A 14,871-nucleotide genomic window follows, 5' to 3' on the forward strand; every position below is an offset into this window, starting at 1 on the left:
ATTTGACTCACATCGGTTGCTTGGTAATGTTCGATACTCAATTTCCGAATGTCCTCCATCAGTGTCTGCTTTGATATCGATCCAATTTGGAACGCTAATCACATGTTGAACGATTAAATTATTGCATTAACATGGCAATGCCTGCATTGCAAAGTGTTTTCACGACTCGCTTCCGACTTTGAGAACATAGAGCGATCATGATTGTTACGTCATCCGAAATATTACTCATGCTTCCGACAATTAGAGCTTGTATTTGTCTCAGTTTGATTTATTACATTTGTTAAAATGAAAACTACAATAGGATAATGCCTGTGAAATCAATATATGTCCAGATTTATAATCGCATTTTTTGACTCTTGAGCAGCATTTGCTGAAATCAGTTTTGACATTATACGATAAATAAATAAATAGATTTAAGATGTTGAGAGCCAGTTTAATATTCATCATGTCACATTTGCAATAGCAATTTGAGGAATTTGAATCTGTTTTAAAACACAGCTTGAATTTTATTTATCTTGATTCAAACATCGATTTGTAAAAAAAAGCATGTAAATAAAAAGCTTTATAAGCTTGCATAAAGAACCTGATTTGTGTGTGAAGTTTCAAGAATAGATTTATTAAATTCAGAATATGTGAAATATTATTCTTTACTACAATATTTTTATATATTCTGAGATAATACTTATGATTCTCTATATTTGATATTAATAAGGTAGCAATATGCGCTTATTTTAAATTATTAAATTATTTTTTCAAATTTGATATGGACGTATCAGCGACGTATAAACATGCTGGTAGCTTTAATATTCATTAATATAAGCTTATCTATGTTTTAATCGGAAAAGTACTTATGGAAATTATTTTATTATTAAGTTACTACAGTTTTTGCGACGATTTATTCATTCTATTTTTTATTTATTACAATTATAATATTTGATTTAAAAAATTTGTATGCTTTACTTTTCTTTTATAAAAATCTGAAAAACATAATGAATATATTCGCATAGTTTTTTTTTTTTTAATTAAAACTGATAAATTTTAAACGATAGGTTTACTAATTCTTTTCAAATAAAGAGTAATTATCAATTATTGAAATTGTTATTAAAGAAAGAAATTATTTACACACAGTAAGAAAAATTTTCCATTAGTAAAACACGTTTATTTAGTAAAAATCAAATTGAGGCAAATTCTCTCATTAATTAGAATTCAAGTAACAATATTTTCATTTCAATTAAATGGAATTAATCATTATCTTAGATAACGTTAACGAGCTCGCGAAATGAAACGCGAAACGTGCAATAATATCTTTACTGTTACCAGAAGGTTGTGATAAAAGACTATTTTTGTTTTAAAAATCAACAATTTAAACGCTTGTCAAATGAAATACTTCCTGTCTTGAATAACGAGCGTTTAGTCGATATCGTTCAGGCTAGCGTTGCTATATCAAGCTAACGTAATATCCTTTTGTACACGTAAACCATGCGTCTGTCGATCGATCTTGTTCTACCTCGCTGATTCTGTTGACGTATCTACATATGGATTCACATATAGATTCGCGACGTGTTACAATCGCGCTGAGTTATCGCAATTTGCATCTCACGCATCAGCGAGATGGAAAGGACTTCGGGAGTTCATAGAATAGTAGGGTGACTGAAAAGGAGAGCTTTTGCGTTCAGTTAACGAGTCTGCTCTTACTTTGATACATCAAGAGAGAGAAAGAGAGAGAGAGAGAGAGAAAGGGAAGGAAAGAGCAATCATCCTTTGTACGAAGTAACGTACGTCAGCTATGCTAGATATTTACCAATAAATTATGGCATATGTGAAAATTTAATGAAAAATTTGAATATAGAGGTTTATCGATTTGTTGGCCATAATCAGAATCCTTTAAAATTCTTCGTATACTTACAGATTATAAATAGAGTATTGAACGATCGTTAGATGTAAAGGTGAAATTACATGATGTATCTTATCTGCTCTGTATACGGAAAGAAGCAATTATTCTGGTATTCCATGCGGCTGCATTGAACGTTACTTAATACATACGAACAGAATGAGGATTCGCGTCATGAGGATTGCAGGGCATGCGTTACAATTTTGCCGAATGGAATGCGCACTAGCGAAAGCTAGTGGTTTATAGCAGAAATTCGTAGAATTTCCAATGAACTGCGGTTGTTTGCTGACTATAGCATTCTCCACTGCTCAAAATTTTATCTGTCTCGTTTTATGCCGCATTCATCTACAAGTATACATAAAAGGTCGAAATATTTATGCTCTTTTAACGTTGATTTAAATTTAACTGGCTTTTATGCAAAAAGGATCAAGCTGTTTTAAATTAGATGGACTTTGAGATAAAAAATATGTATCCAGATCGGATTTACTTTTACAGTAAAGCGGTATTCATCCTTTCTAAATATATCATAAGGAGCAAATAGTTAAGCGATTGCTAATGTTCTTTTTGTATAAATATAAATGTATAAATTACTAAATATTTAAAATTAACTGATCAATTAAATTCTTTAATTAAATAGTTAAAATTGAGTTAAGCTTAAATAAAACGACTAATCTTTTAAGTAGAGATTTGTGTATTCAGATTATATTTAAAATTATTTTTGTTTTAAAATAGTATCATATTATTAGACTCTTTAGCCTATTTTTCAGTATTAATAAAGATACATATTTGTTTTGGATATTGCTCGATATTTTTTATATATAATAAAATCCGTCCAAATATTTGTTCACGAATTCATTTGCCCTTTTATTTACGATTTTCATTGTCCGTATGTTGTTAACATAACAGCTTATTCTTTATCAACGATTTAAATTTATACATGCTTGTTGCAATATCAGTAATTAGAGAATATCATGAAATTTATCGAATTGCTGTTGTGAACGTTTGATATAAAGCGTGTTTTTATCGAATATCACTAAAATGCATTAAGTATTGAATGAAGTATTTCTGCGTTTGATAAGGTAGATATTATATTTTTTATCATTCTTAATGTTTAAAGACAAATGAGTATTGTCATTGCAAAAGTGTGAAAAATGAAAGACAAACCTGCATAAATAAATTAAGCTAGATATCCGTTTACTGTCGCGATATATAGCAAAGATTAGGTCAATATCAATAAAATATATCGGCAAATGTCAATGAAAACGAAATTTAAAATGTATAACTAACGCTTGATTGATTTTAGATCAAATGCATTTATCGTTTATGCATTATAATATTTTCTATTAATTAGTTTCTAAAATAAGTAATCGTTTATCTAATTCGCGTATCTGGTTTTACTTTACTTTTCTCTCTACGCGGAGGCGAAATACAGTCGCCAATAGGCGTTTTCTCGTTTCAAGATTGATCGTTGGCCTCTAACATTGCCTCGTGTGACCGCAGGGGATCTTCCTTTAAATTTTCAACGTTTACGACGCGTCGAGTCATCTTCGTGGGCGTGAACGATCCTGAAAATACGTTCTTGCGAGATTGCGACCCCCGAGGAAAATCTTCCGTTCTACCAGGTGAAATCTCTGCGAGAGAGAAAAATCTCTCTCGCCGGTAGTCCTGGCGCGCGCGTGGTCTTCGCGAAAGTTGATCGGATTGAGCATTGTAACTGGATAAGGGTGTCAGGTATATGTACAGCCTCTCTGTAGACGCGCGTACGAAGGCGAAGGACCTGTGGCCCTACAGCGTCTTCGCAAGCTGTGCCACGATGCTTTCTCGCCGGCCATTTTGCTTGATCTCCAAACAAATTTAATTAAACCGGAGACGCGCGACGCGGTGCCATGCTCGCGGAAATTGAAATTAGACGCGCGCGCGACTTGGCATTCTTTTTTCTTTTTCTCTTACCCTTCTTTCTCTCCTCTCTCTCTCTCTCTCTCTCTCTCTCACTTTCTCTCTCTTCAATTTTTTTATGCCGCAAAGTACTTGTACATCATCTCAAGCTCGTCCCACTACATCCCGCGGTGTTTTACGCGGTTTCATCGCGCTTGTGATCCTTCTTCATACGCGTGTGGATCGTGCAGTCGTTGCCGTTACTACGGCAACCTTAATTGGAAATTTCTTTGTGCGTGTCTACAAAGTTTATGCGCAGTAATAGCTTACGAAAGTAATCACTTTTCAAGGTTACCACACACATATATTCTCTTTTTCTTATATCTCTTCAAAGACGCAGAATTTATATTTTACATTCTTAACACAGGTATTTCTTAAGTAGATTATTCAATTTCTGTTTGATATACAAGTTTCAGTATAATCTGTTTTCATCGTTGATTTCTCAAACACAAAAACAATTATTTTGACATGTACTTTATGTATTTATTTTTTTCCCGTAATCCAATTTAAGTTTTGTTTCAAAATTAATTAACTACAAGTAGCATAAATCCGACGTTAAACCTATGTTACAAATTGCAATTCTTAATTGCTTATGTTTTTTTTTAGTTACGCGTTTAATTATGTTAACATGATGCTAACAGAAATTGTAGTTAGAGTAAACTGGGTCTCATAAGCCGCTAAATTCGCTGGGATGTTTAATACACGAGGGATTAAGGATTACTCGGTATCAGTTATATATATGTTACCGTTGATTACGATACCTAGACAACAGCAGCGAACACGATTAAAGATTTACGGTTAACGATTTAAAAAAAAAAAAACAGTTACATTTGAATCTCACTTTTTGTTATCGCGTTTGCGCAATAATGCATTTTTCCCAATTGCATAATGTGTTTTATCGCACATGCAATAATAAATCAAATGGACATTAGCTAAAGCAATGGTGCACTAATTGTAAGTTATTACTAAATTGCTCGAAAGATTTCGAATGAAACGTCCTTGGCACAAATTGTTCGTGTGAGCGAGTTAGCGTCTGAGAGACGTTGCATTTGCCTTCAACTTCGAACGAGGGAAACAGGTTAAATCTCAATCGAAGTCTCGAACAACGTCGTTTGTGGAGCGGCGGGCCGCGGTGAAAGCGTTACCTATATCGAGTGTAATTCACCTCGGAGGGTCTCGGTGTGCATAAAGTTGTACTGATCGCGCGAGGATAGGAGAGAATCGACTGCGAGTTGAAACCACCGTTTGAGAGGCCCTTTAATTGCAACACAGGGAGGGAACTTCTCCCACGAAACTTTGGGCATTCGAGGCCCGCAAAATGTTGCGACACGGAGCGAATCGTAAATACCGCTGGAGTACGGAATGTATCGCGACGGGCGATGGCCGATCTCTTAACCTCCTCTCGGAAGAACTTCCTTAGAAGACTCTCTAAAGTGGCAAATAGATTCGTGAGTTTGCAACGATCTCGCGGATTAACTTCCCACTCTCCTTCTTGTCGCAGCGGGTCACCCGCGGGCTATTCTATGTTTCATTTCGCCGTGTTTCAAATATAACTGAAGTTTTATGATCATTTCAATTGACGTAGTTCATACTCGTTTGATTTCATTTCGCGAATTCTCGGCGCAGCTTATTTCAGCCGCGAATTCCGTTTGGCTTCCGTTTAATACGATAAATCTCATCGGAATTTATTTCGTGGACATGTCGCTTTTGAACGAAGCGTCAATATATGCATTGTTTCGTAAATTTAAACTCTTTTTTAAATCACAAACTGGACGAGGTAATCCTTATAAATTTTGTGCTGCTGAAAATAAATCTGTAAATAAAATTGCTCTATCAGGTCACATCTTTTAGCTTAAATTAACCCAGAAATACTCAAACATGCCATTTCTGACACTTTTAAATCCAATTTTTTAAAAATGTAATGAGAACATGACAGTAATTTCACTTGTGGCTACGTTTTCAGTGAAAATCTATTAGAATCTCCTCATCTGATTCGTAGTCTAAAATCCGTATCGACTAATGATATTAATCTATTTTATCTTGATAAGTTGAAAAGTTCTATATGTCTTTTGTTTATTTTGGAAAAAAATAAATTATAATGAGATTTTCTCTCATCTTTTATGCACAACAACAAAAAGTGTGTCGGGCAAAATTTCAGTTGTTATTTGAGATTGCGCTGCTTTCAAAATTCCATTTTATTTTATAAATTAAAGTGTACGTTTAATTCTGACAAGAAACTTTAAAAATATATCTACGAATATTTTATAATTTGAAATTTTTATTTTATTTTAATGTTGACATGTTTTGTGAAAGATAATATTTATAATTATATTTCATTATTTGTATATATTTTTAAAATGTTGATATACTTTTAATATGTATTATACTTACATTTGATTAATTACGAACAGATTATTTTGTACTGAACGGAAAAAAACCGGCGTAAACGGAATGTGACAAAAGACAAACGAGGATAGTGAACTTGCCATGAAAGAAATAGTAATTTACTTAGTCTCGATGAGTCTATAGACATTATGCATTATCCACAGCGTATCAGCAGTATTAGAGCTATAGACCGATAGACTGTCAAGATGAGTTTATTAAAGCGACTCCCGCGCGTAGACTTCTACTACAATTTATCCCAGTCTTCTTTATGGAAAGCGTAATTATGTGATGAGTAATAGGAACTTGTGTTCTCAAGACACATTTCATTGCTTAATATTTACGTAGTCCACGATGCAGAGATATATTGGGAAACTAAGGCGAATACTTTGTCTACATTACATGTTTTAAAGCGTCATTAGTTTTATGCAATTTATACGCATACGATTTATAATATACGATTTATGAAAAGCGTGAAAAAAAGGTTGATCATTACGATTTTCCATCTCTTTCTTATATTTTATTTTCTTCAAGCATTTTTTATGTAAATGTTACAACTTATCCCTGTTACTTTTAACCCCAATCTCTCCTGCATGCATAAATAGAGAGCTCACAATTAGAATCTGTTATTTAATTCATAGTAATCCGGGTCGAGAAGAATCTGTGTCACTTTAAAGATTAAGACTGTTAGATTGAAGAATTTCAATACGTAACATTTTCGATAATAATTTTTTGTTAAGATTAACTTCTTTGACTAGCACAATTAGTTTTTACTTTTATATTTTTTTTTGCTGTTTTTTGCAAAAAATAGATTAGAGCTATATACATCAGTATGTGTAGTTTAATTGTGTAAAGGGAATTATAATTCTAAAAATGTATATGAAATGTAACTTTAATTAACAAAATGGACAGACAATGCCAGCTTGAGCTTTGAACATAAGATAAAGGTGGATAATATAAAGTAACCTGTTTTTAATCTTCTATTGTTCTTGTATGAGGCGAATGTTCACTTTGCCTTTGATTTATTTAATTACATAAATAGTATAAGTTGACTCTGGAACTCTTTTTACTTACAACCTTTTAAAGTATATTTGTATTGTTGTTTTTCTCAATTTTATTTAGTACATTACAATTTTTGTTAGACTAAAAGTGTTAACGTGTGATATATCAGAGCGCAATGTTCATGGCGAGAGCAAATACGTACAGTCGACGTGACTCGTGCTGTTGCCTAACTTTACTGATTTACTGTGATAGATCGACGAACTGGTCGATGTCTCATCCTTTTGCTTTTACAAGACTGTGTTGACGCAACACAGACCGTGTTTACTCTGTTTTTATTTCTTTTATTAATTTCCTTTTTTCTCTCAACGATCATCTTCATGTGATCTGAGAAAACTACATACGTGTCGCACTAATATAGTGGCACACATATAGGCATGCCACGGCGTTTATATGAGAGCAATGGAGGCTTAAATTAACAATCCTCTTATATATAAATGTGTATATTAAAACTTTTAATTTATGTAGAGAGCTTTTGAAAAACGTGCTAATTATAACATTTAATTAAATGAAAGTCGCTAAAATTTAAATTTACTTTAGTATTAATCGAAAAAGTAAAAAGTGAAAAAGGAAAGGGACTAAAAAAGTGGGATATGATATGAAATACGGGTAAAATTTCAAGAACAGTAATAAATGACACAATAAATAAAATGTATACTTGTTTATTTATGTAAACTGATTAAAATACAATTAAACAGTATATTTTTTTACTGTTTAATGCTACATATCAAATAAAATAATATTACACATGGATAATAAAAACATAAAATTAAATTTTATGTTATTATTAAAATACAAATAAAAATTATTAAAATAAATTTTATTGTCTAAAATAAATATTATGTGTAACAAGAATAAAAAAAACGTTTACATTTTGTACTTGAGTAATCTAAAATGAGTTTTATATAATATAACAATCATTGCACATGAAAATAAATTTTTGAAAAATTTTGAGATATAATTGTATTTTTTATAAAAAAAAACATTGTAAAATATAAACATTAACATATTCTAGATTTTCTACTCTTGAAGTATTTTATATTATCTTGATGTAACGAAGTTTTCCCGTGTCAACAAATAAATTAAGAATCACAATTAAACAAGATAACATTATTTACATAACGTTATTGACCGCATCTATGGAATATAAACATTAAAAAATTTACGGTGGGCTTGTGGAAAAACAGTTAAATCAATGCAATATTTCTAGCAGCAATAAAAATAAATAAGTACTTATATTGAAGAAAATCGTTGCACAAAGTTTGTTATTTATAGTACGTTTTGCAATAACTGCAATAACTTCTAATGATTGCCACTGAATACAGTGTTTTTTATAATAAAAAATAATATTCCGTATTATCTGTCTTTATCCTAATTAAAAGCGATATGGAACGTAGTATATGATGTACTACAAATACAAAAATTGTATAAAATAACATTGAGAGAAATAATTTGTTACCATAGCAGATTTTATGCTGCTGTAGCAAAATTTGTTAGTTATTATGTAAAGAAAGCAAAGAGATTAATTAAGAGTACTTGTTGATATTTGCTAGCTATAAGTTTGCTAAAACTACAAATTATTCTGCTGTATGAACAAATTTATTTTTGAAGGAGCAAAAAGAGAAAGAGAGGAGCAGTAGTATGAACAGTATTATTTTTGCTCTGATAAAAAAGTATTTGCTAAGAATATATTATTTTGTTTTAACAACAAATTAACCTAACTTAACTAAAACAAATGTACTTGTAATTAGCAATTTTTTTTCTATTTTAGCAACGAAACAAATTCTGCCCTACTAACGAATAATTTCTAAAGTTAGTTGTCTACTAAATTTGATCGTTGCCACTACAAATTTGCAACAACAAAAACAATTTTGCTACAATAGCAAAATTATTTGTCTTCGTGAAGCTGTATTTCAGCTTTATAAAAGCCTTACTGAATAGGTTTGTGACACATAAATGTAAAAATTTAAATAAAGTCATTTCTCTAACATATAAATATTAAAAGAATAGCTTTATTTAAATTTTAATCGATTAAGCAATGAATCAATATATTATAAATGTAACAAATTATAGTTAAAAAAAAATTGCATGTATATGCGACTGTGCTCGGCCGTAAAGAAATAATAAATCTCTTTGTATCATAATTCAAATCTGAAAGAACTGAGTGATTAAAAACGTAAAATGCAGTCGTAGTGAAGCGCAACGAAGGTGAAGTTTTGTATAAACGCGGAGCCATTTGGCCGATCTCGATGGGTAAAATTTAGTGCCTTCGCGAACGAACAGGATAGATCGATAGCTGTCGAGTTGGCTTTATTAAGTCCTCGCCCAGCTTCGCCCTACGGCCGCGGTGCAAAAACCTTCGCGTACTGCCAGAGAGGTGAGGTCGGCCGGTTGTTAATCGATAGGGTCGTGTGTGGTACACTTGCGTGACGACTCGATAATTAATTGGCCCCGACTACATGCCGGATCGCGCGCGCATTTTTGCGACCGTCGCATAACGCAGCAAAGCTGCGTAACCAACGGTATCATTTTATGTACCGTCGATGGTGATTTATTGTAACATTCGACTTTCGCGTGAAATGGATATTTCGACGACAAGGAATAATTCATTAAAAGCGCAACTGATAGCTACGTCGATGCGCTCTAGCGCCGGTAACGAGCCAGTGTGCAATTTGTTTCGCTGGAAAATACAACGGCGAAAGGGATTACATCCAGTCGCTGCGCGGAAAAAAGCACGTTCCTGCGAGGTCAAAAAAGGAGTCAAAAGAGAATTTATCTTCAGAAATTGTACCACATAGTACATATGTCATGAATGAGTAATGCATTATGTGCAGTTGCTGAAAAAATTTTCTATCGACTTTTGGCGATATTGAAGAAATTTCGTTACCGTTTTCGTACGATTTTCATGTTTCGTGTATTAGGCATCGAAAGATTCTCACGCGTAAATGTTGAATTAGATACACGTTCGAAATAACGTTTTGTAATATCACATTTGAGATATTTCGCAGAGTATATCGAATGCCCACTTTCTTCGTGTCGTAATGATAAACTGCACGAAGTTAAATCATCGCGATAACAAGCTCTGTTTAAGCATATATATCGTCTTATGCTGCGCACGCGTTCGTGAAATTTTTCTGTCGCTGTCGCGAGATACATTGCGGACATAACGTGTCACGACGAAGCTACGTGGTCGTGAAAATCTTTCGCGCTAGCGAGATTGCGATTCCACCGTCGAAAAAGCGTTCCCGCGCCAAGGAATGTTGTCTTTAACACCGTCCCCCGATGATCCTCGCGTTCCTATTTTTTACCTCCAGCAGCGAAAAAGAACGAAAAATATCGCGCGCCAGTTTATTTGTCCGGCCCGGATGGTCTTATCGGGTTGTCGCTTTCTCATTGTTATCCTTGGGGGATGATGATAGTTGCCTGCACGACTCAACTCGCCGTTTCTCTCGTTATTCGAAGCCATTTGTGCTGGATATTTTGTACAATACAATACGCCGTGGCTCTTTTTCTGATTTGAAATTCAGAATAATGCTTGCTCGGTTTATCTTTCTCTCGCGAAATAAAGTTTGAATATCGACACAAAGTGGCCGTGAATAGCTTCGTAATTACTATGGTTGTTATATTAGCGTATATAACACGCAGAACGGCCGCGACTATTGCACTTTCTCCCAGCTGACATAAAATTAAGTTAACGAAGGCTACGTCAAAGTGATAAAAGTTATTTGGCGCCAACAAAATTAACCAACAAATTAGGAATTTCGTAAATAAATTGGAAATATGACATCTTTTCTCATTACCTGATACAATATTTTTACCGTGGAACAATTTTACTGTATAAGTAGATGTATTTTCTTCTGCACAGATTTTTTCTCTTAATGCTTAAATATTATTAAACTTCCGATACGTTTTCAAATACTTTTATAATATCCACCGATAAAAGAAAATATTATTGATCGAGGACGTGGATATAGCCATAATGCTTGACATGGATATACATATGCGTAACGGAGATAGCTTTGAAAGAAAAAAATATTATTAGAATGGCGTCGCCATTGGGAGCTGAGAGCAGCATTTGCCGTTTTGTTTCTAAGTAGCACTTACGATACAATGCAGCCAAATGCAATTCAATTTGATGCATCAAATGGTTCGAAACGCCATTTTTATTATTATCTTTCGATTAAAATTGCTACAACAAAATTGCATTTACATTTCACCTTTTATTTTTAATTTTAACGGAATACAAATAATGTTATAAACTGCTTAATAAATAATTGAGGACGAAGAAATTTAAATCGTAATACAAAGTTCTCCTCCAATTCGAGATTTATTGTTTTCTTAACAACGTCAATAGCAGATTTTATTTATTTATTAAACGACAATTCACAGACAATGCACACAAAAACAATTGTACATGAACCTTCCAGATTCTATGTTTTAAATTTTTGTCTGTAAAATTACCACATCTGCTAGCCACAGTCTATATTACGAGAAAAATTTGTCTATTTTGTGTTACAAATAAATTTTCAGCTGTATTTTTATTTGTCAAAAATTAATTAAATCGAATTTTTAAAACGTATTTTTAAAACATATTTTTGAAACGAGCTATTGGCACGCGCTAATGCATGGACAGCTCTGTATGTAGTTCTAATCCAGATTTACTCCTGGTCAATGTACCCGTTAACGTCGTTGGATCAATACGACGGCATTCAATGCTCAATGCTAATTATAATTGGTTTCAATTCGCCTCGGGCGTGACATTGAATCGGTTCGTGCCGAAGACGCAAGTATTCCCAGTGCTGCGACGTTATTCGTGAACAAATACCGGGAGGACGAGGCTTGGATGCATATGACGAAATGTACGCAGAGAGAATGAAAAAAAAAGGTCTTTGCCCAACTTCTCTAGTTTCCGCGATACGGTTTCTGAATATTTGATCTACCCATTTTATTTATTATTTATACGGGTTGTCGCAAGACGTTTTTTTTTCTATCATCCTAAGCAATAAATATAAGTAGATGGTAATGCTGTTTTAATAATAAATTATACGCCATATTTTAAATATCACTTGCGCTACATTGCTTATGACAATGTAAATAAGATATTACGATTAATGATAGAGCTAATGAATATCTCTGATACGATATCATAATATAGCAAAGGCCATACGTATTTGCATGTAACGAATAAATAGTAGAGGACATCGCATATCCGTCATTAATGGTCGTTCGTCATTAATTAATTCAAGTTACGGAATCATAATGAAATTTCTGCTACCGGAGATATGATATTACTCTATAACGCGTATATCATATCTGATATGTACTTTTAAATTACCTCCTTCTCGAACACACACGCGCACGATAATATCTATCAGGTAACGCGGAAGCATGCAACGAAAAATTTTTATCGCGATGAGATGCACGGATTTTCTTTTTATTTCGGGATGTAAGAACTTACGTTCGTGCTAATGCAGATAACATCGACGGATTTACACGTTGTTTGTGTACATTGTTAGTTCTCAAACGATGCGTTTGAGGACTCGTGGTTTGCGGAGAAACAAGAAAAGTTCTTGTTCCAAAGGTAATTTCAAGATTTTACATCATAAATTCTTAATTGATTGTTAATCCCGTGTTGATTTATTGCTGAACGCTGGTAGAGAGGCATACGTAAGTTTCTGAAACATTACAAAATGAGACACGAAACTGAAAGCTTTGGGAACCTCTGATGTATTATCGATAATCGAAGCAAACCGCGTAGAAGTAGTTGCGCGGTTTATGCGATAAGCCTTGTTCTCTTGTATCTTCATGAAAATGAGGTTGAAGACATCGATCGAACGGAGGCAGGTGTTCCAACGAGATTAGAATTGATCACAATTATATGCATTTAAGCCTGTTTGCAGGAATAGATCGCGTATGTTATCTACATAGCTGCGCTATCAAAAAATTATTCTACTAAATATATTAGAAAAAGTATGATAATTGTGGAAAATATTTGATTGATATTCATTTGCGCTTTAAAAAAATTAATATTTACGTTATGCTTTATTATTTATTGTTGATATAGTAAAATTCTGTGAAAAATAGAGAGGGATATTATTATATCGCATGAAATTACTGTTAAATACTTCTATTATTTACGCAATTTAACATACCAAAATTGTGTAATATTAAATTTAGTCTAAATTCTACGAGTATTGTACAAAGTAATTTAACTCGTTGCTTTTCTGTCTCTCACATTACTGAAATATATGAAGTTGTTCTAAACGGGTCCGATTCTCTCCGGAATCGAACAGTCTGCTGTAGAAGCAGATTGTAATTTCGAACAGTTGCTTTGAGAACGTTTATTGCCGAAGCGCGATACGTGACATCCAAGTCTTGCCGTTCACGGTGACACTATCTTTCGCACGAACACGCGTGAACTTTGCATTGTGGTACGTCATAAGGTGCCTAGCTACCGTAGCAGCATCCTCGGGATTCTGAGTATGGGGCGGGGAATCGAAGGAAATTAGTTTGAAGTTCCACTTTCCAAACGGGGAATCGGGCGTGCTATCCCACAGCGACGCTCGTAAAGCGCGAAACGAAGTTTCTTACGACGGCGATAGGATAAAAGACTTCGGAAAAGCGATACAGAGGCGCGGCGTATTGCACGGCAGCAATATATAGTTAAGCAACGTGGATAGAAGTAGACTGTTCTTGGCGAAAGTTTTTCTCAATCAGCCACGATACTTTCTTCCGCCGCTATTTCGTACGGCTTGCGATCCCTAGAGACAATTAAATCGTTTTCATGTGTGATTTATTTCTATTGTTCTCGTATAGGAGAGCACATAATAAAATAATACCTAGACGATGACGAATAATAGATAAAGCGCAAAACTTGTGAATGTAAATAAATGATTGGAAGATTATCATTGGATTGTGACATTAAGTTTATTAGATTAAAGATTAATAGAAGATTACAACATTTTTATTTGTATTTAAGAATTTATTATTATCTCATTATTGCTACTTTTATACTCGTGCCTACATTAGAGCTTTTTCTTTTATACAGATGTATGCAAAACAATACAGCAAAAATTCATTTTCAGCATTTTTTCGTTAGATCTTTAAAAAATTTATTTCCTAAACTAAATTTCTAAATTAATAAATTGCTCTGATGTAATAACCTGTGCAAACATTTGTTTGCTACATTATGCGATCTTCTACATAATTCAGCATCTTATAATATTATTAAACTACCTTGTAACCTGTCAACAAACTGAAGATGTTCGCACAGGAAGCCGATACGATATAGGCGATCTGAATAGATGACTTAACTGGATGACCTACACTAAGGATCATCAAGTTGAACCATGTTCGGCAGATCGCGGGTATCCTTCCCTGAATATCGTGTCGCACTATTCCGGATGCCCAGGATGCACATACCAATTAGCGAGATAATCTCGTTGTTTAGATCGATTATATAGCCGCCGGCGGATCTAAGTGTTTCGTCAGACGAGTTGGTGATTAACACTGATTAAACAGAAACGAATGCCTTACCATCAGCATCTTCCACTGAGATTTAATTTGTTCATTGCAAATCCATTTATAACAAAGTAACATGTTTA

The 14,871-nt window shown here is 33.6% G+C and overlaps 1 protein-coding gene and 1 long non-coding RNA gene across 3 annotated transcripts in view; both read left to right on the plus strand.

Annotated features, from left to right (window-relative positions):
- The window catches only part of LOC105193225 (leishmanolysin-like peptidase), a 269,152-nt gene that overhangs the window by 62,436 nt on the left and 191,845 nt on the right, over positions 1 to 14,871 (plus strand). The window lies entirely within an intron of this gene.
- LOC113003187 overlaps positions 1 to 14,871 on the plus strand; it is a 50,505-nt gene continuing 35,634 nt past the window's right edge. The window contains exon 1 of the long non-coding RNA XR_003268302.2: positions 1 to 14,871. This exon is cut by the window's right edge and continues 34,115 nt beyond it. This is a non-coding gene — a long non-coding RNA (uncharacterized LOC113003187).

This window comes from Solenopsis invicta, chromosome 16 (assembly GCF_016802725.1).
Source record: "Solenopsis invicta isolate M01_SB chromosome 16, UNIL_Sinv_3.0, whole genome shotgun sequence".
Classification (NCBI taxonomy): Eukaryota; Metazoa; Arthropoda; class Insecta; order Hymenoptera; family Formicidae; genus Solenopsis; species Solenopsis invicta.